The sequence below is a fragment of the Tamandua tetradactyla genome, chromosome 13, assembly GCF_023851605.1.
Source record: "Tamandua tetradactyla isolate mTamTet1 chromosome 13, mTamTet1.pri, whole genome shotgun sequence".
In the NCBI taxonomy this organism is placed as follows: Eukaryota; Metazoa; Chordata; class Mammalia; order Pilosa; family Myrmecophagidae; genus Tamandua; species Tamandua tetradactyla.
Genome location: NC_135339.1, coordinates 23,643,200 through 23,667,905, shown reverse-complemented (window position 1 = coordinate 23,667,905; position 24,706 = coordinate 23,643,200). Strand labels below are relative to the sequence as shown.

General features: G+C 39.5%; 2 protein-coding genes across 7 annotated transcripts in view; one reads left to right on the top strand and one right to left on the bottom strand.

The window, feature by feature from the left end:
* LOC143653730 (prolyl 4-hydroxylase subunit alpha-1-like) overlaps nucleotides 1-12,687 on the bottom strand; it is a 47,824-nt gene extending 35,137 nt beyond the window's left edge. For 2 of the 5 annotated variants that reach the window (XM_077124965.1, XM_077124966.1), the window contains exon 1: nucleotides 12,377-12,687. The gene's annotated coding sequence lies outside the window, so the exon portion shown is untranslated. The remainder of the gene's footprint in view (nucleotides 1-12,376) is intronic. The other 3 variants (XM_077124968.1, XM_077124969.1, XM_077124967.1) reach the window with 2 other exon arrangements.
* The window catches only part of LOC143653725 (NAD(P)H pyrophosphatase NUDT13, mitochondrial), a 205,336-nt gene that overhangs the window by 54,584 nt on the left and 126,046 nt on the right, over nucleotides 1-24,706 (top strand). The window lies entirely within an intron of this gene.

Genomic DNA, 24,706 nt, shown 5'->3' with positions numbered 1-24,706 from the left:
CTTTTTTAGGGTCCAGGGGGTGGAATGTGCTGGTTTGAAAGGATGTATATCCCCTAGAAAAGCCATGCTTTAATCTAAATCCCATCTTGTAATGGCAGAGTAATCTCTATTCAATACTGTATGTTTGAAATTATAATCAGATCATCTCCCTGGAGATTTGATTTAATTAAGAGTGGTTGTTAAACTGGATTAGGTGATGACATGTCTCCACCCATTGGGGGGGGGTCCCTATTAGTTCCTGGAGTCCTATAATAGAGGAAACATTTTGGAGAATGAACTAGATTCAGAGAGAGCAGAGCAGAATGACACAGCCACAAGAAGGAGAAGTCCACCAACCAGCGACCTTTGAAGATGAAGAAGGAAAACACCTCCTGGGGAACTTCAGGAAACAGGAAGCCAGGACAGAAAGCTAGCAGATGACGCCGTGCTCGCCATGTGCCCTTCCAGATGAGAGAAGAACCCTGACTGAGTTTACCATGTGCCTTTCCAGATGACAGAGAAACTCTGACTGTATATGCCACGTGCCTACTCACTTAAGAGAGAAACCCTGAACTTCATCAGCCTTCTTGAACCAAGGTATCTTTTCCTGGATGCCTTAGATTGGACATTTCTATAGACTTATTTTAATTGGGACATTTTTTCGGCCTTGGAACTATAAACTAGCAACTTATTAAATTCCCCTTTTTAAAAGCTGTTTCGTTTTGGTATATTGCATTTCAGCAGCTAGCAAACTAGAATACCTAACTAGCTAGGAATCCATCTATCTGTTTACCAATCCATTTTCTGAACACTTTTCTGAACACTTATGCTCCTTGTACAGTTATTACTGCCATGTACATTTCCTAAGAACATGGATATTCATTTTTATAACCACCTATTTTGATTTGTTAAAGCTGCCAGAATGCAATATACCAGAAATGGAATGGTTTTTAAAAAGGGAATTTATTATTAAGTTCAGGTTTACAGTTCTAAGGCCATGAAAATGTCCAAATTAAGGCATCAACAAGAGGTTACCTTCACTCAAGAAAGGCTGATGCCATCTGGAACATCTCTATCAGCTGGGAAGGCACATCCCTGGCATCTGCTGATGCATGTTCCCAGTTCCACTGCTTCCAGCTTCTGATGCCAGTGGTTTCCCCTCTAAGCATCTATGGGCCTTCACTTAGCTCCTCTGGGTTCTGGTTTGCTTAGCACCTCATGGGAAGGCACATGGTGATGTCTATCACCTATGTCTAGTCATCTGCTCTGTTTGTCAACACTCCAAGCATCTCCAAACATCCATTTCTCTATCAGCTCTGAAGCAATGTTCTCCAAGCATCTGTGCCTGAGGTTTCTCCAAAGTATTTCCCCTTTGAAAGGATGCTAGGAAACTAATCAAGACACACCTTGAATGGGTGGAGTCACATCTCCCTCTAATCAAAAGCCCACACCCACAACTGAGCATGTCACATCTCCATGGGGATAATCTAATTAAAAGTTTCCACCCTACAATATTGAATCAGGATTCAAAGAAACAGCTGCCCCCTCAAGTAACTGGATCAGGATTAAAACATGGCTTTACTGGGGTACATAATAGTTTTAAACTGGCACACCACCTTAAGTGCAGTCATCAAATTCAAGAAATTTAACATTGATATTAAAGGTTACAGACTATACTTTAATTTTTCATGTCTGAATAATGCCTTGTTGAGCCTTCTCTCCTCACTTGTTAATGTGCATCCAGGATCATGTATTAACTTTAATTGACACTATGTCTTTAGTTGCTTTTTTTTTTTTTTTTTATTCTGGGAACATATATACAACAGAAACTTTCCCAGCTTAACCACTCCCAAGCAAACAATTCAGTGGGATTAATCACATTCACTATGTTGGGGTACCCTTACCACCTTCTAAACTAAAACCTTCCCATCCCTTACAAACAGAAACTCTACATCCATTACACAAAACTCTCTATTCCCCCAACTACCACCATGGCAACCTATACTCTGTTTCTGTTTCTATGAGCTTGCATACTCTCTGATACAGTCTTTCTAGTTACCATGGGGCTTAGAGTTAACATCTCAGTTATTTAACAACATTTGCATTGATAATCTCAACGATATATACAAATCATGTTCCTATATTCCTCCTTACCCCCACCTTCACGTAGTTCTTAATTATAAACTACATGTTTATACATTCTGAATCCGAAACCATTTCTCTCTCATATTTTACGCATTTACCTTTTAGATGGTACAGAAAGTTAAAAACCAGAGTTAAGATTAAAAGCACAAGTACTGGCATTTATATTTACCCTTTATCATTATGCTTACTGGAGATCTTTATTTCTTCATGCAGCGTTCACCTATTGTCCTTTCCTTTCAATGTGAAGAACTTTCTTTAGCATCTCTTGCAGGGCTGGTCTAGTGGCAACAAATTTGCTCAGCTTTGGTTAATCTGGGAGTACCATAATCTTTCCCTTAATTTTGAAAGATAAGTTTTGCTGAACATAAAATTCTTGGTATGCAATTTTTTGTTTCCAGTACTTTAAAGTCATCCCACTGCCTTCATGCCTCCACTGTTTCTGATGTGACTTTGGCACTTAACTCTTACTGAGGTTCCCTTGTATAAGTTCTCTCTTGCAGCTTTCAGAATTTTCTCTTTATCTTTGGTATTAGAGAGTTTGATTATAATATGGTATGGTTTGGGTCTATGTGGGAGCCTTACATCCAGGGCAAGAAACAAATGACGAAAACCTGAGAAAATCTGAACAGTTGCATATGGGCCATTTTAAAAGTCTAGAATAAGGAGGATCAAGCATCAACAGAAGAGCCATAACACAAAGCCAGTCAACAACAAAACCCTAGACAAGAGGGAGACACTTAAGTTCAGTGTTAACTCATCAAGATAATCAGATGCCCAGACATCAGCAAAACCTTACAACCCATACTAAGAAAAGGGAAGATATGACTCAGCAAAGGGAAAACATTAAAACTACAGAGGGCACACAAAATTTTGAAGAGCTAATTAAAGAAGTTCAAACAAATCTAAATCCATTCAGTGAAATGAATGAAAATATATATATATAAATAGATAAAAGATATAAAAAAGACAATGTGTGAGCATAAAAGAAATGGTATAATGAAAGACACAACAGTCAATATTAAAAATATACTAGAAAAAAACATAGGTATACTAGAGACAAAGTCTTCCTACAGAGAAAAAACCAGGGCCACATGGCTTCACAGGGGAATTTTATCAAACATTCTAAAAAGAACTAACACCATTCTTGCTAAAACTCTTTCAAAATTTTGAGCAAATCAGATGACTACTTAACCCATTTTATGAAGACAACGTCGCTCTAATACCAAAACGAGACAAAGACACAAGAAAGGAAAACTACTGACCAATCCTCCTAATGAATATAGATGCAAAAATTCTCAACAAAATACTTGCTAGTCAAATCCAAAAGCACATTAAAAGAAATCCACACCAAAACTCAGTGGCCTTTATACCAGGAATGCAAGGGTGGTTCAACACAAGAAAACCAATCAATGTAATACAACACATTAACAAGTTGAAAGGAAAAAATCACATGGTCATCTCAATTGACAATGAAAAAGTATTCAACAAAATTCAGCATCCTTTTCAGATAAAAACACCTCAAAAGGTTTAAATCGAAGGAAACTTCATCAATATGGTAAAAGGCACATAAGAAAAACCTACAGCCAGCATCACAGTCAATGGTAAGAGACTGAGATCAGGAATGAGACAAGGATGCCCACTCTCAACACTATTATTCAATATTGTGCTAAAAGTTCTAGTTAGAGCAATTGGTCAAGAAAAAGAAATAAAAGCATCCAAATAGGAAAGGAAGTAGTAAAACTTTCAATATTTGCAGATGACATGATGCTATAATTGGAAAATCCTGAGAAATCTACAACAAAGCTATTTACACAGAAAAAACAAATTCAGTAAAGTAGTGGGATACAAGATTAATAACACACAAACATCAGTAGTGTTTCTATAAACAAGTAATGACCTGAGGAGACAATTAAGAAAAAAACTCCACTTACAATAGCAACTAAAAGAAGGAATAAACTTAACCGTGGTTATAAAGGACCTGTACACAGAAAACTACAAAACCAAAAGAAATTAAAGCAGACTTAAATAGTCGGATAGATAAATATTCCATGTTCATGCACAGAAATGTTAAATGTCATTAAGATGTCAATTCTAACAAAATTGATCTACAGATTCAATGCAACACCAATCGAAATTCCAACAACCTACCTCGAAGACTTGGAAAAGCTAGTTATAAAATTTATATAGAAGGGTGAGACAGATTTTGGGCCACTAGGCCATCTGCTCTCCTACTACGCAGGTAGTAATAAACTCTTTTTCTCTTTGAAACCCTGGTGCTTCCGTAATTGGTTGTTGAGTGTGTTGAGCAAAAGAATCCATGGCCTTTGTCTGGTAACAATTTGGCAATTCTCTGGGACGAATGCCTGAATGTCTGGAGCCACAGCAGAGCAGGTAATCCAGGTAACTGAGCCTTCTGCAGCCGCTGTACTGAATTTAGTCTAGAGACTCAGCAACTGGGGTCTTTCTGTCCTGCTGGCACTTCAGAGGCTTTTGCTGCTTTAAAAACCTTCAAAGAAAGAAACCACTTCCAGTTCTACACCTGGACATCTGATTGTGAGTGGGTCATCAGGGTAAAAGTAGACTGAGGAGTAAACAGGATATTTGAGTCCCCTGGACCTAGGCCTAGGTCACACTTCCAGAATGACTCCCATTGCTCTGACTTCTACACCCTGTTTCTGGGTACCGTACTACACAGGGTTTGAAGCCCTGACCTAATCCAACAATTAACCAGTATTTAATAAAATTAAGTAGGCCTGTTTAATGTTAGCCGGTCTGTTACCTAGGTATTGCTTGTTAATTGGTGTGCTAGGGTTTGAGGCCCTGACCCTACATTTGTTTGTTGACTATACTCAAAAAAAAAAGAGTAATCCAACAATTATTTGGTATTTAGTGAAATTAAGTGAGCCTGTTTAAATGCTAGTCAGTGCTTTACCTGGGTACAGTATGAGTTGATATTTGTTAATTGTTAATAAGGATGTTAAACATTGAATGCCTGTTTGTTAGTTGTTGTGTGTTAAGTATAGTTATTAATTGGTGTGTACTTAAAGATAATAAACATTATACAGCTGTTTAAATTTGTTGATTGGTGTGTTCCTGCATTTGTATTGCTCAAACGTTCTAACTGGTTACTGATTATGGAAATTCTTTTAAAAAGGGAACCTTTGGGCTGTATTGAAAATCGAAAAGATTTTGGTTATGAGTCTATAAACAGGTTTTACTTCTGCAACATAATCCAGCCTCAATGTGATTTAAAATGAAAATACAACCATTATAGTTAAAGTTAAAGATATTGTAGTTACATGAAGAGATGCTCAAATTCCCTGGTCAGTAGAGAAATGCAAATCAAAACCACAATGATATATCATCTCACACCCACCAGAATGGACATTATCAATAAAACACAAAATGACAAGTGCTGGAGAGGATGTGGAGAAAGAGGAACACTTATCCACTGTTGGCGGGAATGTCAAATGGTACATCCGCTGTGGAAGGCAGTTTGGCGGTTCCTCAGGAAGCTAAATATAGAATTGCCATATGACCCGGCAATACCATTGCTAAGTAACTACACAAAGGACATGAGGACAAGGACACAAACGGACATTTGCACACCAATGTTTACAGCAGCATTACTTACAATTGCAAAGAGACGGACACAGCCAAAATGTCCATCAGCAGACGAGTGGTTAAATAAACTGTGGTATATATGTACAATGGAATGTTTATTATGCAGCTGTAAGACAGAATAAAGTTATGAAGTATGTAACAACATGGATGGACCTTAAGGACATTATGCTGAGTGGGATTAGCCAAAAACAAAAGGTCAAATACTGTATGGTCTCACTGATATGAACTGACATTAGTAAATAAACTTGGAATATTTCATTGGTAACAGAGACCATCAGGAGATAGAAATAGGGTAAGATATTGGGTAATTGGAGCTGAAGGCATACAGATTGTTCAAAAGGACTGAATATAAAAACTCAGAAATAGACAGCACAATACTACCTAACTGTAATACAATTATGTTAAAACACTGAATGAAGCTGAATGTAAGAATGATAGAGGGAGGAGGGCTGGGGTCACAAATGAAATCAGAAACAAAGATAGATGATAAAGATTAAGATGGTATAATCTAGGAATGCCTAGAGTGTATAATGATCGTGACTAAATGTACAAATTTTAAAAATGTTTTTGCATGAGGAAGAACAAAGGAATGTCATTACTGCAGGGTGCTGAAAATAGATGGTAATTAATATTTTAAAATTTCAACTTATATGTGAGACTAAAGCAAAAAATGTTTATTTGGTACAAAATTTATATTTTGACTAGTGCATTTCCTAATATAATTTATGTAAATAGCTTGACTAAACACCATAGTACTTGGAATCTTGGGTAGGACATGAGATGTTGTTGGTTCGTCCAGAGTGATACCCCGATGAATCCCAGAGTGATTCGATCAGGGCATGGAAAAGTATTTGCAAAGTCCCCTTCAGGGAATGGTGAGAGTGGGGAGAAATTCAACTTCCCCAAGTTGAATTCCTTGTATTCTCACAAGCAGTGTGGACAACCAAAGCTATAGGCTGAGCCCCCAGGCTTGGGGTTTGTTCATATGAAACTTAACCCTGCAAACGATAGGTCAAATCTACTTAAAATTAGGCCTAAGAGTCACCCCCAAGAGAGCCTCTTTTGTTGCTCAGATGTGGCCTCTCTCTCCAGCCAACACAACAAGCAAACTCACCACCCTACCCCTGTCTACATGGGACATGACTCCCTGGGGTGTGGACCTTCCTGGCAACGTGGGACAAAAATCCTAGAATGAGCTGAGACTCAGTATTAAGGGATTGAGAAAAACCCTAGAATGAGCTGAGACTCGGCATCAAGAAAGCCTTCTCAACCAAAAGGGGGAAGAGTGAAATGAGACAAAGTGTCAACGGCTGAGAGGTTTCAAACAGAGTCGAGAGGTTATCCTGGACGTTATTCTTATGCATTAAGTAGATATTAGCTTGTTATTCAAGATGTAATGGAGAGACCAGAGGGAACTGCCTGAAAATGTAGAGCTGTGTACCAGTAGCCATGTTTCTTGAAGACGACTGCAAAATGATACAGCTTTCACAATTTGACTGTGTGATTGTGCAAACCTTGTGTCTGAAGCTCCTTTTATCTACCTTGTCAATAGATGAGTAGAACATATGGAATAAAAATAAATAATACGGGGAACAAATGTTAAAATAAATTTAGTTTCAAATGGTAGTGATCAGTGAAAGGGAGGGGTAAGGGGCATGGTATGTATAACTTTTTTTCTGTTTTCGTTTTATTTCTTTTTTTGAATAGATGTGAAATGTTCCAAGAAATGATCATGATGATGAATATGTATCTATGAGATGATACTGTGAATTACGGCTTATATATGTAGAACGGAATGATCAAAACAGGAATGTTTGCGTTTATTTGATTTGTTTGTTTTTAAAAAAATAAAATAAAATAAAAAGATATTGCAGTTAGAATTGTTCTGCAAAAAGGTAGAAATGGGATGAGATGATATATTCAGTCCTTTATTTGTCCCTCTCAAAAGTATTTCTGTGGGAAACACATCTTAGACCCAAAGATAAATATAGGTTGAAAGTGAAAGGTTAGGAAAAGATATTTCATGCAAATAACAACCAGAAAAGAGCAGGAGTAGCTATACTAATATCCAACAAATTAGACTTCAAATGTAAAACAGTTAAAAGAGACAACGAAGGACACTATTTACTAATAAAAGGAACAATTAAGCAAGAAGACATAACAATCATAAATATTTATGCACCGAACCAGAATGCCCCAAAATACGTGAGGAATACACTGCAAACACTGAAAAGGGAAATAGACACATATACCATAATAGTTGGAGACTTCAATTCCCCACTCTCATCAGTGGACAGAACATCTAGACAGAGGATCAATAAAGAAATAGAGAATCTGAATATTACTATAAATGAGCTAGACTTAACAGACATTTATAGGACATTACATCCCACAACAGCAGGGTACACCTTTTTTTCAACTGCTCATGAATCATTCTCAAAGATAGACCATATGCTGGGTCACAAAGCAAGTCTTAACAAATTTAAAAAGATTGAAATCATACACAACACTTTCTCGGATCATAAAGGAATGAAGTTGGAAATCAATAATAGGCGGAGTGCCAGAAAATTCACAAATACGTGGAGGCTCAAAAACACACTCTTAAAAAACAAGTGGGTCAAAGAAGAAACTGCAAGAGAAATTAGTAAATACCTAGAGGCGAATGAAAATGAAAACACAACATATCAAAACTTATGGGATGCAGCAAAGGCAGTGCTAAGAGGCAAATTTATTGCCCTAAATGACTTTATCAGAAAAGAAGAAAAGGCAAAAATGCAGGAATTAACTGTCCACTTGGAAGAACTCTAGAAAGAACAGCAAACTAATCCCAAAGCAAGCAAAAGGAAAGAAATAACAAAGATTAGAGCAGAAATAAATGAAATTGAAAACATGAAAACAATAGAGAAAATCAATAAGACCAGAAGTTGGTTCTATGAGAAAATTAATAAGATTGATGGGCCCTTAGCAAGACTGACGAAAAGAAGAAGAGAGAGGATGCAAATAAATAAGATCAGAAATGGAAGAGGAGACATAACCACTGACCTCACATAAATAAAGGAGGAAATAACAGGATACTATGAACAACTTTACGCTAATAAATACAACAATTTAGATGAAATGGACGGGTTCCTAGAAAGACATGAACAACCAACTTTGACTCAAGAAGAAATAGATGACCTTCACAAACGAATCACAAGTAAAGAAATTGAATTAGTCACTCAAAAGCTTCCTAAAAACAAAAGTCCAGGACCAGACGGCTTCACATGTGAATTCTATCAAACGTTCCAGAAAGAATTAGTACCAACTCTCCTCAAACTCTTCAAAAAAATCAAAGTGGAGGGAAAACTACCTAATTCATTTTACGAAGCCAACATCACCCTCATACCAAAACCAGGCAAAGATATTACAAAAAAAGAAATCTACAGACCAATCTCTCTAATGAATATAGATGCAAAAATCCTCAATAAAATTCTAGCAAATCGAATCCAACAACACATTAAAAGAATTATACATCATGACCAAGTAGGATTCATCCCAGGTATGCAAGGATGGTTCAACATGAGAAAATCAATTAATGTAATACACCATATCAACAAATCAAAGCAGAAAAATCACATGATCATCTCAATTGATGCAGAGAAGGCATTGGACAAGATTCAACATCCTTTCCTGTTGAAAACACTTCAAAAGATAGGAATACAACGGAACTTCCCTAAAATGATAGAGGGAATATATGAAAAACCCACAGTTAATATCATCCTCAATGGGGAAAAATTGAAAACTTTCCCCCTAAGATCAGGAACAAGACAAGGATGTCCACTATCACCACTATTATTCAACATTGTGCTGGAGGTTCTAGCCAGAGCAATTAGACAAGAAAAAGAAATACAAGGCATCAAAATTGGAAAGGAAGAAGTAAAACTATCACTGTTTGCAGACGATATGACACTATACGTCGAAAACCCGGAAAAATCCACAACAAAACTACTAGAGCTAATAAATGAGTACAGCAAAGTAGCAGGTTACAAGATCAACATTCAAAAATCTGTAGCATTTCTATACACTAGTAATGAACAAGCTGAGGGGGAAATCAAAAAATGAATCCCATTTACAATCGCAACTAAAAGAATAAAATACCTAGGAATAAATATAACTAAAGAGACAAAAAACCTATATAAAAAAAACTACAAAAAACTGTTAAAAGAAATCACAGAAGACCTAAATAGATGGAAGGGCATACCGTGTTCATGGATTGGAAGACTAAATATAGTTAAGATGTCAATCCTACCTAAATTGATCTACAGATTCAATGCAATACCAATCAAAATCCCAACAACTTATTTTTCAGAAATAGAAAAACCAATAAGCAAATTTATCTGGAAGGGCAGGGTGCCCCGAATTGCTAAAAACTTCTTGAGGAAAAAAAACGAAGCTGGAGGTCTCGCGCTGCCTGACTTTAAGGCATATTATGAAGCCACAGTGGTCAAAACAGCATGGTATTGGCATAAAGATAGATATATCGACCAATGGAATCGAATAGAGTGCTCAGATATAGACCCTCTCATCTATGGACATTTGATCTTTGAAAAGGCAGTCAAGCCAACCCACCTGGGACAGAACAGTCTCTTCAATAAATGGTGCCTAGAGAACTGGATATCCATATGCAAAAGAATGAAAGAAGACCCATCTCTCACACCCTTTACAAAAGTTAACTCAAAATGGATCAAAGATCTAAACATTAGGTCTAAGACCATAAAACAGTTAGAGGAAAATGTAGAGAGATATCTTATGAATCTTACAATTGGAGGCGGTTTTATGGACCTTAAACCTAAAGCAAGAACACTGAAGAAATAGATAAATGGGAACTCCTCAAAATTAAACACTTTTGTGCATCAAAGAACTTCATCAAGAAAGTAGAAAGACAGCCTCCACAGTGGGAGACAATATTTGCAAACGACATATCAGATAAAGGTCTAGTATCCAGAATTTATAAAGAGATTGTTCAACTCAACAACAAAAAAACAGCCAATCCAATTATAAAATGGGAAAAAGACTTGAACAGACACCTCTCAGAAGAGGAAATACAAATGGCCAAAAGGCACATGAAGAGATGCTCAATGTCCCTGGACATTAGAGAAATGCTAATCAAAACCACAATGAGATATCATCTCACACCCACCAGAATGGCCATTATCAACAAAACAGAAAATGACAAGTGCTGGTGAGGATGTGGAGAAAGAGGCACACTTATCCACTGTTGGCGGGAATGTCAAATGGTGCAACCACTGTGGAAGGCAGTTTGGCGGGTCCTCAAAAAGCTGAATATAGAATTTCCATACGACCCAGCAATACAATTGCTAGGTATCTACTCAAAGGACTTAAGGGCAAAGACACAAACGGACATTTGCACACCAATGTTTATAGCAGCATTATTTACAATTGCAAAGAGATGGAAACAGCCAAAATGTCCATCAACAGAGGAGTGGCTAAACAAACTGTGGTATATACATACGATGGAATATTATGCAGCTTTAAGACAGAATAAACTTATGAAGCATGTAATAACATGGATGGACCTAGAGAACATTATGCTGAGTGAGACTAGCCAAAAACTAAAGGACAAATACTGTATGGTCCCACTGATGTGAACCGACATTAGAGAATAAACTTGGAATATCTCATTGGTAACAGAGACCATCAGGAGATAGAAATAAGGTAAGATAATGGGTAACTGGAGCTGAAGGGATACAGACTGTGCAACAGGACTGGATACAAAAAGTCAGAAATGGACAGCACAATACTACCTAATTGTAATGTAATTATGTTAAAACACTGAATGAAGCTGCATCTGAGGTATAGTTTTTTTTTTATTTCTTTCTATTATCGTTTTATTTCTTTTTCTGTTGTCTTTTTATTTCTTTTTCTAAATCGATGCAAATGTACTAAGAAATAATGAATATGCATCTGTGTGATGATATTGGGAATTATGGAATGATTTCTATATGTTGTTAGTTAATTTTTTAATTAATAAAAAAATTCAAACTATAAAAAAAGAATCAAAGCATGCTCATTATCAGAAAAACTCTATTACATATTAGCCTATTAGCAAATTTTAAGAAAATAAAAGATGGAGCGCATATTCCCATTTGAACAGATGAATAAAAATCATTTGAAAAATTCAATAGCCATTCAAACTAGAAATAGAAGGGAACTTCTTTAACCTATAATAAAAGTTACTGTAAAAAGTTGAGCCAACATGAAACTTCATAGAAGGCTTTAGACATATTTTCATTATTAAAGAAAAGACAAGGATGCCCATTACTCCCATTTTTAACATTTCATAAGATAAAGGGTTCAGGCAATAAACTGAAACAAGAAAGAAACAGGCCAGCGCAGTTCGCCTCCACCCGCCAGGACCGGCTCCAGGTGGCCAGCAGCCCCGCGCACGGTCCCCGCTTCCCGGGCGGCTATCGTTCCGCGCCGGCCCACCCCACCCCGCGCGCTCCCACCCCCACTCCGGGACGGGGTCGCGGCTGAGGCGAAGGCGGCGGCGGCAGCGGCAGCTCAATAACATAAACACCACGGGGCCGCCCCGCCGCCCGGACCCTGCGGCACGCGCGGCACTCACCCGGGAGCGTAGCCAACGAAGGGGAGGAAGTCAGCCGGCGGCCACCGTCGCCGTCCAGACGCCGCCACGGCCTTTATCCAGCGCCGCTCGCAACTCCGCACAACGGAACGGTCGACCGGCTTCTACTGCTCCACTGAGTAACAGGGACGCGGGGCGCCACGGCACACGCCCGTTACGTCACCGCGCAGACTCCGCCTCCCACGTCTCCGGAGCCGGCGCGGGGTGGTCGCGGCCCCAAGGCCCTGAATTGTGGAGGCGTGGCCGGCAGCAGGGGGCGGGGCTATGCCGGGAGGAAGGAGACTGTGCAGAGGTGGCCTGGGGGCGAAGCTGGGGGGATCAGGGGCCCCGCGTGTCAAGAGGCTGAGGGGCGTGGCGGGGCGCGGGAGGTGCAGGGTCTATGTCGGGCACGTGGCGGCGCGTGGCATGGGCCCTCGCCAGTGGGCAGTTCCTCTGCCCTGGGCTTAGAAAAATCTACTCAGAAAGAAAGCATAAGTGATTCAAAATGGCTAATAATACAATGTCATCTAAAGAAAAGGGAAGAAAGTACTGGAGGAAAGCAGACACAAAAAAATGTATAAGGCTTACAAATACAGTTAGAAAGAATAGAAAAAAGTAAATCTTGCCTTATCAGTAATTTCTTTAAATGTAAATGGACTAATGTGCATATTGCCAGAATGGATAAAGAAACATGACCCAAGAATACGACATTTAGGAGAGACCCATCTCAGATACATAGATTCAAATAGGTTGAAAATGATAGGATGGAAAAACTACTTCATGCAAATAACAAAAAGAGAGCTGGGCTGGCTATATTAATATCAGACAAAATAGACAAAAACTGTTACAAGAGACAAAGAAGGATATAATGTATTGATAAACGAATCAATTCAATAAGATAATTTACTGATTACACCTTATTTGTACGTAACAGCAGAACACTATAACATATACAAAAGCAAATCCTGCAGAATTGAAAGGAAGAGATATATAGACAGTTCTGCAGTAACAGCTGGAGATTTCAATACAATATTCAATACTGAACAGAACATCTCAACAGATGATCAATAAGGAACTAGAGGACCCGAAAAGAATACATACTCTTTTCAAGTGTACAGGATCATTCCTTAGGCTATAGCATATGTTAGGGCACGACAGAAACCCAATACATTTGAAGATATTGAAAGCATAAAAAGTAACTTTTCTGACCAAAGCGGAATGAAGGTAGAAATCAATAACTGAAGAAAATTGGGAAAATTTATAAATTTGTGTAAATTAAATAGTACTTCTTAAACAACCAAGAGCTTAAAGCTTAAACTACAAGAGAAATTAGAAAATGCTTAGAGACAAATGAACACAATGATACAACATAGGAAAATGTATGGTATACAGTGAAGGAAGTGCTCAGGGGAAAATTTATAGCTATGGATGTCTATGGTAACATCACACTTGACTTTTTTTTTTTCCCCTTTGTTCTAGTTTGCTAGCTGCCAGAATGCAACACACCAGAGACAGATTGGCTTTTAATAAACAGGGATTTAATTTGTTAGTTCTTCAGAGGAAAGGCAGCTAACTTTCCACTGAGGTTCTTTCTTAACGTGGAAGGCACAGGATGGTCTCTGCTGGTCTTCTCTCCAGGCCCCTGGGTTCCAACAACTTTCCCCGGGGTGACTTCTTCCCGCATCTCCAAGGGCCTGGGCGGAGCTGCGAGTGCTGAGATGACGAATGCTGAGCTGCTTAGGCTGTGCTACCTTGCGCTCTCTCATTTAAGCACCAGCCGATTAAGTCAAACATCACTCATTGCAGCAGACACGCCTCCTAGCCGACTGCAGATGTAATTAGCAACAGATGAGGTTCACGTACCATTGGCTTATGTCTGCAGCACAAAACTAGGTATGCTCACCTGGCCAAGTTGACAACTGCATCTAACTATCACACCCTTCTTTCCTTGTGAACAATAACATACATACAAAAACGCTATAAATTTCCAAGCACAGCACCACAATTACTCGTAGAACATATTTCAGACTTTGACATGGGTTACAATTTCACAGTTTTAGGTTTTTACTTCTAGCTGCTCTAAAACACTGGAGACTAAAAGAGGTATCAACCTAATGATTCAGCATTCATATTCATTTGTGAAGTCCTATCTTCTATGTATAATTCCACCATCACCTTTGATCTTTCCATACTTCTCTTTGGGTTTGTTTGGGCTATGGCAATTCTAAATTTTTTATATTGGAAGGGTCTGTCACTAATGCAGGATAGGGAGATGTAACTATCTGATGTTCTGGAGAGGCTGGGCTAGGTTTCAGGACTTATCTGGACCAGGGACCCATCTGGAGGTTTTAGGTTTCTGACAAGTTACTCTAGTGCCTGAAACCCCGTGGAATCTTATAAATTGCCCTGGATGTTATTTAGGATTGGCTGGAATGGTCCTGGTTGGGGGTTGGCAGGTTATGATAGGTAGCAAGGTTTACCTGAAGAGCAACCTCCAGAGTAGCCTCTCGACTCTATTTTAACTCTCTCTGCCACTGATACTTTATCAATTACACTTCTTTTCCCTCATTTGGTCAGGATGCAATTGTTGATCCCACAGTGCCAAGTCTGGATTCATCCCTGGGAGTCCTCTCCCACGTCGCCAGGGAGGCTTTCACCCCTGGATGTCTGGTCACATGTAGTAGGGAGGGAAATGATTTTACTTGCAGGGTTGGGCTTACAGAGACTGAGGCCACATCTGAGCAACAGCAGAGGTCCTCCAGAAGTAGCTCTTAGGCATGCCTATAGGTAGTCTAAGCTTCTATGCTACCTACATAAGCTTCACAAGAGTAAGCTTCACGATCAAGGGCATGGCCTATTGATTTGGGTATCCCTAAAGTTTGACACGGTATCAGGTTTAATAGTTCCATAGTCTTTCTCCCCACCCTCAGGGAATTTGCCAATATGTTTTGATTATCTCGTTAATATACTCTAGGATGTTTCCAGGCATTACAATAATCTATACAGGATTAAAGGACCGCTTTCTCATTCTGTGCTCCCTGTGTTTCACTTGTTCAAATGAGCTAAACAGATGGGTTGAATTAAATTATGCACTACAGAAAATTTCAGTTCCAGATCAAATAAACCTTTCTTCCATTGGTCTCAAAGAGTATGTGTGGTTCTAAAATATAGACACTGTCTTCCCTACCCCTAAATTCTGAATTACTCTAACACCAACCTGTTTGACTTTGTTCTTATCTCTAACTATCAAGTTATATATATATATATAAACAGCCTCTCAAAATCCAGAAATAATAATAGCCACTGCGGACTTAATGTGTCTGCACTAAAAGCTTACAATCTAGGCCCCTGTTTTCTTATAAACATTTTCTAAAGGTGACCATACCATTGTTGCTTTTTTGTTTCTGGCTTAATTTGTCTCACCAAATGTCCAACATGTTCATTCACATCTTGCTTGCCTCATGACATTGTTTCTTTTTGTAGCAGCACAGCCTTCACGTTCATAAGTATACATCATCTTTCGCCATTCTACTTCTCCATCAGTGCATCCTTCACCTGCATTTATCAGGCATCACGCAGAGGGCCCAAAGTCCACAGTCAATCAACACTCTCAATTTTAGATAATTTCACTGTTTCCAAGAGACAAAAAACCAATAAACACACCCTCACCAAATAGGAGCTCTAAACCTCCTCTTAACTCTTGTCCCTCACCCCATTATTTATCTCTGCTGTTGCTATGGTAGTGCTGATGGTTTCCTTCCGAACATAGCTTATAGCATGCAATAACAGTTTTCCCACTGTACCCTGGACTTAAAAACTCTTTATACAAGAATCATATCTTTGAAGGAATTCTTACAAGAATTCATTCATATTTCTAGTGTGATTCAGTGGGACATGTAAGTCTATACAACCCCTTTCAATCTTGTTCATCTTCAATATGGTAATGTTACTTCTAGACCCACTGGGGAATAACCTTTGCTTCTATCTATTCCCTTACACTGGAGTTCAACCTCATTAGCTAATGGTTCACCCATCTCTAGCTTCCATGTATCTCTAAGTCCCCTATATTCTTTTTTATAAGTCTCTGATTATACCTTTATGCTGGTTATAAAAGTAGAATCATACAGTATATCTCCTTTTGTTTCTGGCCAATTTGGCTCAGCATTATGTCCTCAAGGCTCATCCATCTTGTCATGTGCTTCAGGACGTCATTAGGTCTTACTGCTGCATAATATTCCATTACATGTGTATACCACATTTTGTTGGTCGAATCATCTATTGATGGGCATTTGGTTTGTTTCCATCTTTCGGCAATTGTGAATAATGCTGCTATGAACATTGGTGTGCAAATGTCTGCTTGTGTCATTGCTTTCGGTTCTTCTGGGTATATATACCAAGTAGTGCTATTGCTGGGTCATAGGACAGCTCGATATTTAGTTTCCCAAGGAACCACCAAACAGTCTTCCATAGTGGCCGCACCATTGTACATTCCCACCTGCAGTGCATAAGTGTCCCAGTTTCTCCATATCCTCTCCAACATTTATAGTTTCCTGTTTGTTTAACAGCAGCCATTCTTATAGGTGTGAGGTGGTATCTCATTGTAGTCTTGATCTGCATTTCCCTTATAGCCAGTGAAAATGAGCGTCTCTTCATGTGGTTTTGAGCCATCTATATTTGCTCTTCAGAAAAATGCCTATTCATATCTTCAGCCCATTTTATAATTGGATTGTTTGTTCTTTTGTTGTTGAGTTGCATGATTTCTTTGTACATACAGGAAATCAAACCTTTGTCTGATATGTGATTTCCAAATATTTTCTGTCATTGAGTTGGCTGCCTCTTCACCTTTTGGACAAAGTCTTTTGAGGTGCAGAAGCATTTGATTTTGAGGAGTTCCCATTTATCTATTTTTTCATTTGTTGCTTTGCTTTGGGTGTAAAGTTTAGGAAGCTACCTCCTCCTATTACTAGGTCTTGAAAATGTTTCTCTACATTTTCTTCTAGAAGGTTTATGGTGCTAGTTCTTAGCTTTAGGTGTCTGATCCACTTTGAGTTCATTTTTGTGTAGGGTGTAAGATGGGGTCCTCCTTCATTCTCTTGGCTCATCCAGTTCTTCCATGCTTAATTACTGAAAAGACTATTTTGCCCCAGTTCAGAGGATTTGGGGGCCTTGTCAAAAATCACTTGACCATAGATTTGGTGGTTGTCATGGTTAGGGACAGGTGTCAACTTGGCCAAGTTGTGGTACCTGTTTATCTGATTGGGCAAGTGCTGGCCTGTCTGTTGCAATGAGGACATTTCATAGGATTAGGTCATGATCACGTTAGCTACATCCACAGCTGATTCCATTTGTAATCAGCCAAAGGGGAGTGTCTTCTGCAATTAGTGATGCTAAATGTAATCATGGGAAGTCTTTTAAGGAGGACTCAGAGGAGACAGTTTCCATTCCTGCTTTGGCTGGTGAGCCTCTCCTGTGGAGTTCATCCAGGCCATCCATCGGAGTCATCAGCTTCGCAGCCTGCCCTGTGGATTTTGGATTCTGCGTTCCTACGGTCACGTGAGACACTTTCATAAATTTTATATTTCCAAGTGTTCCCTGTTGATTCTGTTTCTCTAGAGAACCCTAACTAATAAAGTGGTCTATTTCTGCACTCTCAATTCAAATCTATTGGTCAATGCTTCTGTCTTTGTGCTAGTACCATGCTGCTTTGACCAATGTGGCTTTATAATAGGTTTTAAAGTCAGGGAGTGTTAATCCTCCCACTTTGTTCTTCTTTTTAGGATGTTTTTAGCTATTCGGGGTCTCTTTCCCCTTCCTCGTGAATTTGGTAGTTAGCTTTTCCAAATTTTCAAAGTAGGTTGTTGGAATTTTGATTGGTATTGTGTTGAATTTGTAGATAAATCTGGGGAGAATTGACATCTTAAATATATTTAGCCTTCCTACCCATGAGCAGATAATGTCTTTCCACCTATTTAGATCTCCTTTGATTTCTTTTAGCTATGTTAAGTAGTTTTCTATGTACAAGCCCTTTATATCCCTAGTTAAGTTCATTCCTAAGTATCTAATTCTTTTCATTGCTATTTTGAAAGAAATTTTTTCCTTAACTGACTCCTCAGCTAGCTCATTGTTTGTGTACAGAAATGTTACTGATTTTTGTACATTTATCTTATATCCCACCACCTTGCTGAATTTGCTTATTAGCTCAAGTAACTTTGCTGCAGATTTCTCAGGATCTTCAAACTATAGTATCATATCATCTGCAAATTATGAGAGTCTTACTTCTTCCTTTCCAATTTGGATGCCTTTTATTTCCTTGTTCTGCCTGATTGCTCTAGCTAGAACTTCTAGCACAATGTTGAATAATAGTGGTGACAGTGGGCATCTTTGTCTTGTACCTGATCTTAGGGGGATCACTGTACTCTCTCCACAGAGTACAATGCTGGCTATCAGTTTTTCATATATTCCCTTTATCATATTGAGATAGTTACCTTTGATTCCTATCTCTTGGAGTATTTTTATCAGAAAATGATGCTGAATTTTGTTGAATGGTTTTTCAGCATCAATGGAGATGGTCATGTGATTTTTCCCTTTTGATTTGTTAATGTGTTGCATTACATTAATTGATTTTCTTGTGTTGAACCATCCTTGCATTCCTGGTATAAACCCCATGTGGTCATGGTGGATAATTCTTTTAATGTGCTGCTGGATTCCATTTGCTGATATTTTATTGAGAATTTTTGCATCTATGTTCATCAGGGAGATTGGCCTGCAGTTTTCCTTTCTTACATCATCTTTACCAGGTTTTGGTATTAAAATGATATTTGCTTCATAAAATGAGTCAGATAGAGTTCCTTTTTCCTCAATTTTTTGGAAAAGTTTGAGCAGGATTGGTGTCAATTCTTTCTGGAATGTTTCATAAAATTCCCCTGTGAAGCCATCTGGCCCTGGGCTTTTCTTTGTAAGAAGATTTCTGATGACTTACTGAATCTCTTGTGATTGGTTTGTTGAGATCTTCTATTTCTTCCTGAGTCAGTGTAGCTTGTCTGTGTGTTTCCAGGAATTTGTCCATTTCATCTAAGTTGTCTAGTTTGTTGGCATGTAGTTGTCCGTAGTATCCTCTTATGATTTCTTTTATTTCTTCAGGGTCTGTGGTAATGTACCCTTTCTCATTTCTGATTTTGTTTATTTGCACTCTCTTTCTTTTTTTCTTTGTCAGTCTTGCTAGTGGCCCATCAATTTTATTGATTTTCTCAAAGAACCAACCTTTGGTTTTATTGATTCTTTCTATTGTTCTTTTGTTCTCCCATTCATTTACCTCTGTTTTAATTTTTGTTGTTTCTCTTCTCCCGTTTGCTTTGGGATTAGTTTGCTGTTCTTTCTCAAGTTCCTCCAGGTTTGCTGTTAAGTCCTCGATTTTTGCTCTTTTTTGTTTATTAATATAGGCATTTAAGACAATAAATTTCTCGCTCAGCACAGCCTTTGCCACATCCCACAAGTTCTGATAATTTGTATTCTCATTTTCATTCATCTCCAGATAGATGATTTCTCTAGCAATTTCTTCTTTGATTCTAGAATTGCCATATGACCCAGCAATACCATTGCTAGGTATCTACTCAGAGGACATAAGGGCAAACACACAAACGGACATTTGCACACCAATGTTTATAGCAGCCTTATTTACAATTGCGAGGAGATGGAAACAGCCAAAATGTCCATCAACAGAGGAGTGGCTAAACAAACTGTGGTATATACATATAATGGAATATTATGCAGCTTCAAGACAGAATAAACTTATGAAGTATGTAACAACATGGATGGACCTCGAGAACAATACACTGAATGAGACTAGCCAAAAACTAAGGGACAAATACTGTATGTTCTCACTGATACAAATTGACATTAGTGAATAAACTTGGAATATTTCATTGGAACAGAGACCATCAGGAGATAGAAATAGGGCAAGATATTGGGTAACTGGAGCTGAAGGGATACAGACTGTGCAACAGGACTGGATACAAAAACTCAGAAATGGACAGCACAATACTACCTACCTGTAATACAATTATGTTAAAACACTGAATGAAGCTGCATGTGAGAATGATAGAGGGAGGAGGGCTGGGGACATAAATGAAATCAGAAAGAAAGATAGATGTTAAAGATTGAGATGGTATAATCTAAGAATGCTTAGAGTGTATAATAGTGAAATGTACAAGGTACAATTTAAAAAATGTTTTTGCATGAAGAAGAACAAAGGAATGTCATTATTGCAGGGTGCTGAAAATTGATGGTAATTAATATTTTAAAATGTCACCTTCTGTGTGAGACTAAAGCAAAAAATGCTTATTAGTTACAAAATTTATATTTTGACTAGTGCATTTCCTAATATAACTTATGTAGATAGCTTAATTGAACGGCATTTTTTAAAAAGCAGTTTGTATTTACACACCATCTTCATCATCAACCAATTTTCATCATTAACCATCTTCATCATACACAACAGTTACCTAGTCCCATGTTTTATCCTCTTGGCTTTCCCTCTAGTGCCATGTACAACCCTAAACTTCCCCTTTCAACAACAGTCACAGGAGTCCGTGTTGTTAATTGCACTCCTGATAATGTGCTGCCATCACCTCTATCCATTTCCAAGCATACCCAACCTTATTAAAAATTCTGCACAGATTAAGCATTAGCTCACCATTCTTTACCTTCATTCTATCTTCTAGTAACCTGTATTCGAGGTATTAGCTCTATGAGTTTGCTCTTTATGTTTAGTGAGATAAAAAATATTTGTCCATTTGTGTCAACCCTACTTTTCCTTACAGCTGAAAATTATTGCTGTATGTCTGTGCCACGTTGTGTTTATCCTCTCATCAGTCGGTAGACATTTAGGTTGTTTCTCTCTTTAGGCGGTTGTGAATGATGCCTCTGTGAACTTCATCGTGCAGGTGTTTGTTACATCCCGGCTTTCAGTTCTTCTGAGACCATACTTAGTTACAGGTTTGCCCAATCCTGTATCAGTTCTGTACTTCGCTTCCTGAGCAACTGCCAAACTGTCTTCCACAGCAGCTCCTCCCAGCAGTGAATCAGCGTCCCTTTCTCCACACCCTCTCCAGCAGTAGCGGTTTTCTGTTCTTTTGATTATGGCCCTTCTGATAGGCTTGCAGTGATATCTCATTGTGGTTTTCATTTGCATATCCATAATAACTAGTGATGCTGGGCATCTTCCCCTGGGCTCTTTAGCCATTTGTATTTCCCCTGGGGAAATGTTGCTTTAGGTCTTTTGCTCAATTTTAAATTGGGTTGTCTTTTTTTTTTAATGTCTCTGTCTACGTATATGTATATATCTATAGGTACCCACACACAAACAGATATATGGGATATGTATATCATAGGGAACTTTGTTCAGTGTTTTTTCTTTTGTTTTGTTACTTGGGTGCATGGTCCAGGAATTGGCCCTGGGTCTCCCGTTGGCAGCAAGAATTCTACCCCTGAACTACCCATGCATCCTGTTTGTCTTTTTTTTTTTTGCATGGGCAGGCACTGGGAATCGAACCCGGGTCTCAGGCATGGCAGGTAAGAGCTCTGCCTGCTGAACCACCATGGTCTGCCCCCTGTTTGTCTTTTTAATGTTGAGTTGTGGTCTCCAAATATTCTCTCCCATTGAGAAGACAGTCTTTTCACCTTTTTGAGAAAGTCCTTTCATGCACAGAAGTCTTAAATTTTGAGAAGGTCCTGTTTATCTATTTTTTGTTTCATTTTTTTATTTCATTTTTATTTCATGCTTGTGCTTTGGGTGTCATGTCTAAGAGTCCTCCATCTACCACAAGATCTTGAAGATGCCTCCCAACATTTTCTTCTAGGAATTTTATGATCCTGGTTCTTATATTTAGGTCTTTGATCCATTTTGAGTTAAGTTTTTGTTTAAGGTGTGAGATAGGAGTCCTCTTTCATTCTTTTGGATTACATAGCCAGTTCTCCCAGCACCATTTGTTGAAGGGACTGTTCTCTCCCCTGTGAAGCCATCTGGCCCTGGACTTTTCTTTTTTGGGAGGTGTTTGGAGACTGAGTCAGTCTTTTGTGAGTGGTTTGTTGGGGTCTTCTGTTTCTTCCAGTCAGTATATGTTTCTAGGAAATTGTCCGTTTTGACTAAGTTGTCTAATTTGTTGGCACAAAATTGTTCGCAGTATCCACTTATGAACTTTTATTTCTGTGGGAATGATAGTAATGTTCCCCCTCTCATTTTTTATTTCGTTTATTTGCATCTTTTTCTCCCCTTTATCAGTGTAGCTAAGGATTTGTCAATTTTATTGATCATCTCAAAGAACCAACTTTTGGCTTTGTTGATTCTCTTGAATTTTTTTTATTCTCAAGTTCATTTATTTCTACTCTAGCCTTTGTGTAAATGGGAACACTGTATGCATGCTGAATAAAACCTGCTCTTTTTTCCCACCTGTGTTTTGCTACATTTTCCAAGTCATTTACCTGTATATAAAGCGCCCATGTTGATGGCTGCATAGTATTTCTGTATAGAGATGTAGTGTGTTTTATTGAATGGTCCGACGTTGAGGGCGAGCCGGCCTCTCTGTCTGTTGTGGTAGACTGGAATAGTCCTGCTGCCCCTGCCCTGGCTGCGACGGGTGAGCCGCGGCCTGTCCGCGCTCTCGCTGTGGTCGTCAGCAGGTGGTGCTGTCACCGACGGGTCTCGCTCCTGCCAGCTCCCGTCTTGTGATCTCAAACCTGTTAGTTTGTTGTGACCCAAGCAAGGGAAAGCCAGGGCCTAAGAACTTGATGTACACAGAGTGGTGAGCTTTCAGCATTCCGTTAGCACAGCGTCCTCCCCCCGGTTTAGGGCCATGTGGCTTCTCCCCCACCGCCTCTTGGGGCATCCCTGTGCTTGTGGGCAGAGAGGGGCCTGAACCTCTGGTGTGGGGTCAGGACGCTTGAGGCAGGGACGCTGAGCTGACATGCCTGCAGTTACACGGGCAGAAGCCCCAATAGCGGCTTATTTCCGCTGTGTGTAGCTAACTTCCCAGCACGCGGCCGGGAAACGCCAGAGCGGCCATGCTGTGATGTGCATGTGCTTTGTAGGGAGACATTTCATGGGCCTCTCCATGACCTCGGTTAGTTAGGTAAAGAAAGTCCAAAGTCTTCAAGCCGCGGTGACTTTGTTGTTGTAGAGAATTACAAGGGATGCTGTGTCTGAGACAAGCTTTTCTTCAAGCCTGAACCCTGTCCTCGTACCTCGGTCCTGGCATCAAGTGCCTGCCCCAGACATGAGCACAGGCGAGCAGGAGATCCAGGTGAGTCTTTATTGCTTACCAGAGTCCTTTAAAGGGGGAAACATTTTGAAGAAACCTTGGAGCCAATTCAGGTGCTTGGAGAACAGAACTGACAGAGCCCACACAGCCAGAAACCTTTGGAGATGAAGAAAAAACACCACCGGGGAAGCTGTTTGAAACAAGAAACCAAAAAGCCTAGCATATGCCAGCCACATGACTGTGCAGCTGACAGAGGGTTCCAGACCCATCAGCCTTTCTTGAGCCAGTCCTTTCCTGGATGCCTTAGTTTGGACATTTTTATAGCCTTAGAACTGTAAACTTGTAACTTATTAAATTTCCTTTCTAAAAACCATTCCAGTTCTGGTATATTGTATCCTGGCATTAGCAAACCAGTACAGGGGAGACAGTGTCTGAGGCTGAAGGAAGCACCTGGCCAAGGTGCCAAAGCGTAGTAGTCTTGAGAGACAGTGAAAGGACGGGAGTGGGAAAGGCCAGGAGGGGACGACCCAACCAGAGCCCTGCCCTGTAGGCACCAGCAAGGACGTGGATCTTTTCCTGAAAACAGGGCAGCCAGGAAGATGTCCTCATGAGCAGGTGTGTGGCACAGCTCGGTGGGCCTTTTGTCAGAGGAGTGGACTACTGGGGAACCATTAGAGGATCCGAGAAGGCAGGCAGTCTCAGCCTAAATTAGGGTGCTGTCAGTAAAGCTGGAGAGAGGTGGACAGATTTCAGAGTGGTTTTGGGAAGAAAAGCAGCAGCCCTGCAGTAGCGGGGAGTACTGAAGGAGGGGTTCTGCAGAGAGACTAGATTCACTAGGGAACTTGTACAATTGGAGCCAAGCTGCGGCAAGAATGGGCGTCCAAGTAAGAACAAATAGCTCTGGAGAGAAGGCCCTTGAAAGCCAGCTGCAGCCCAGAGACACAGGCTTTGGCTTTTGTTGTCATTCGGCCTGTGCAGCAGCCGTATGCACAGATTCATTGGTGCGAGAGAGATGTGGGGCAGCAGGTCCTCCAGTGGGATAAAATCCCCGTGTGTTTTTGCCTTAAGAGCCCCAGTG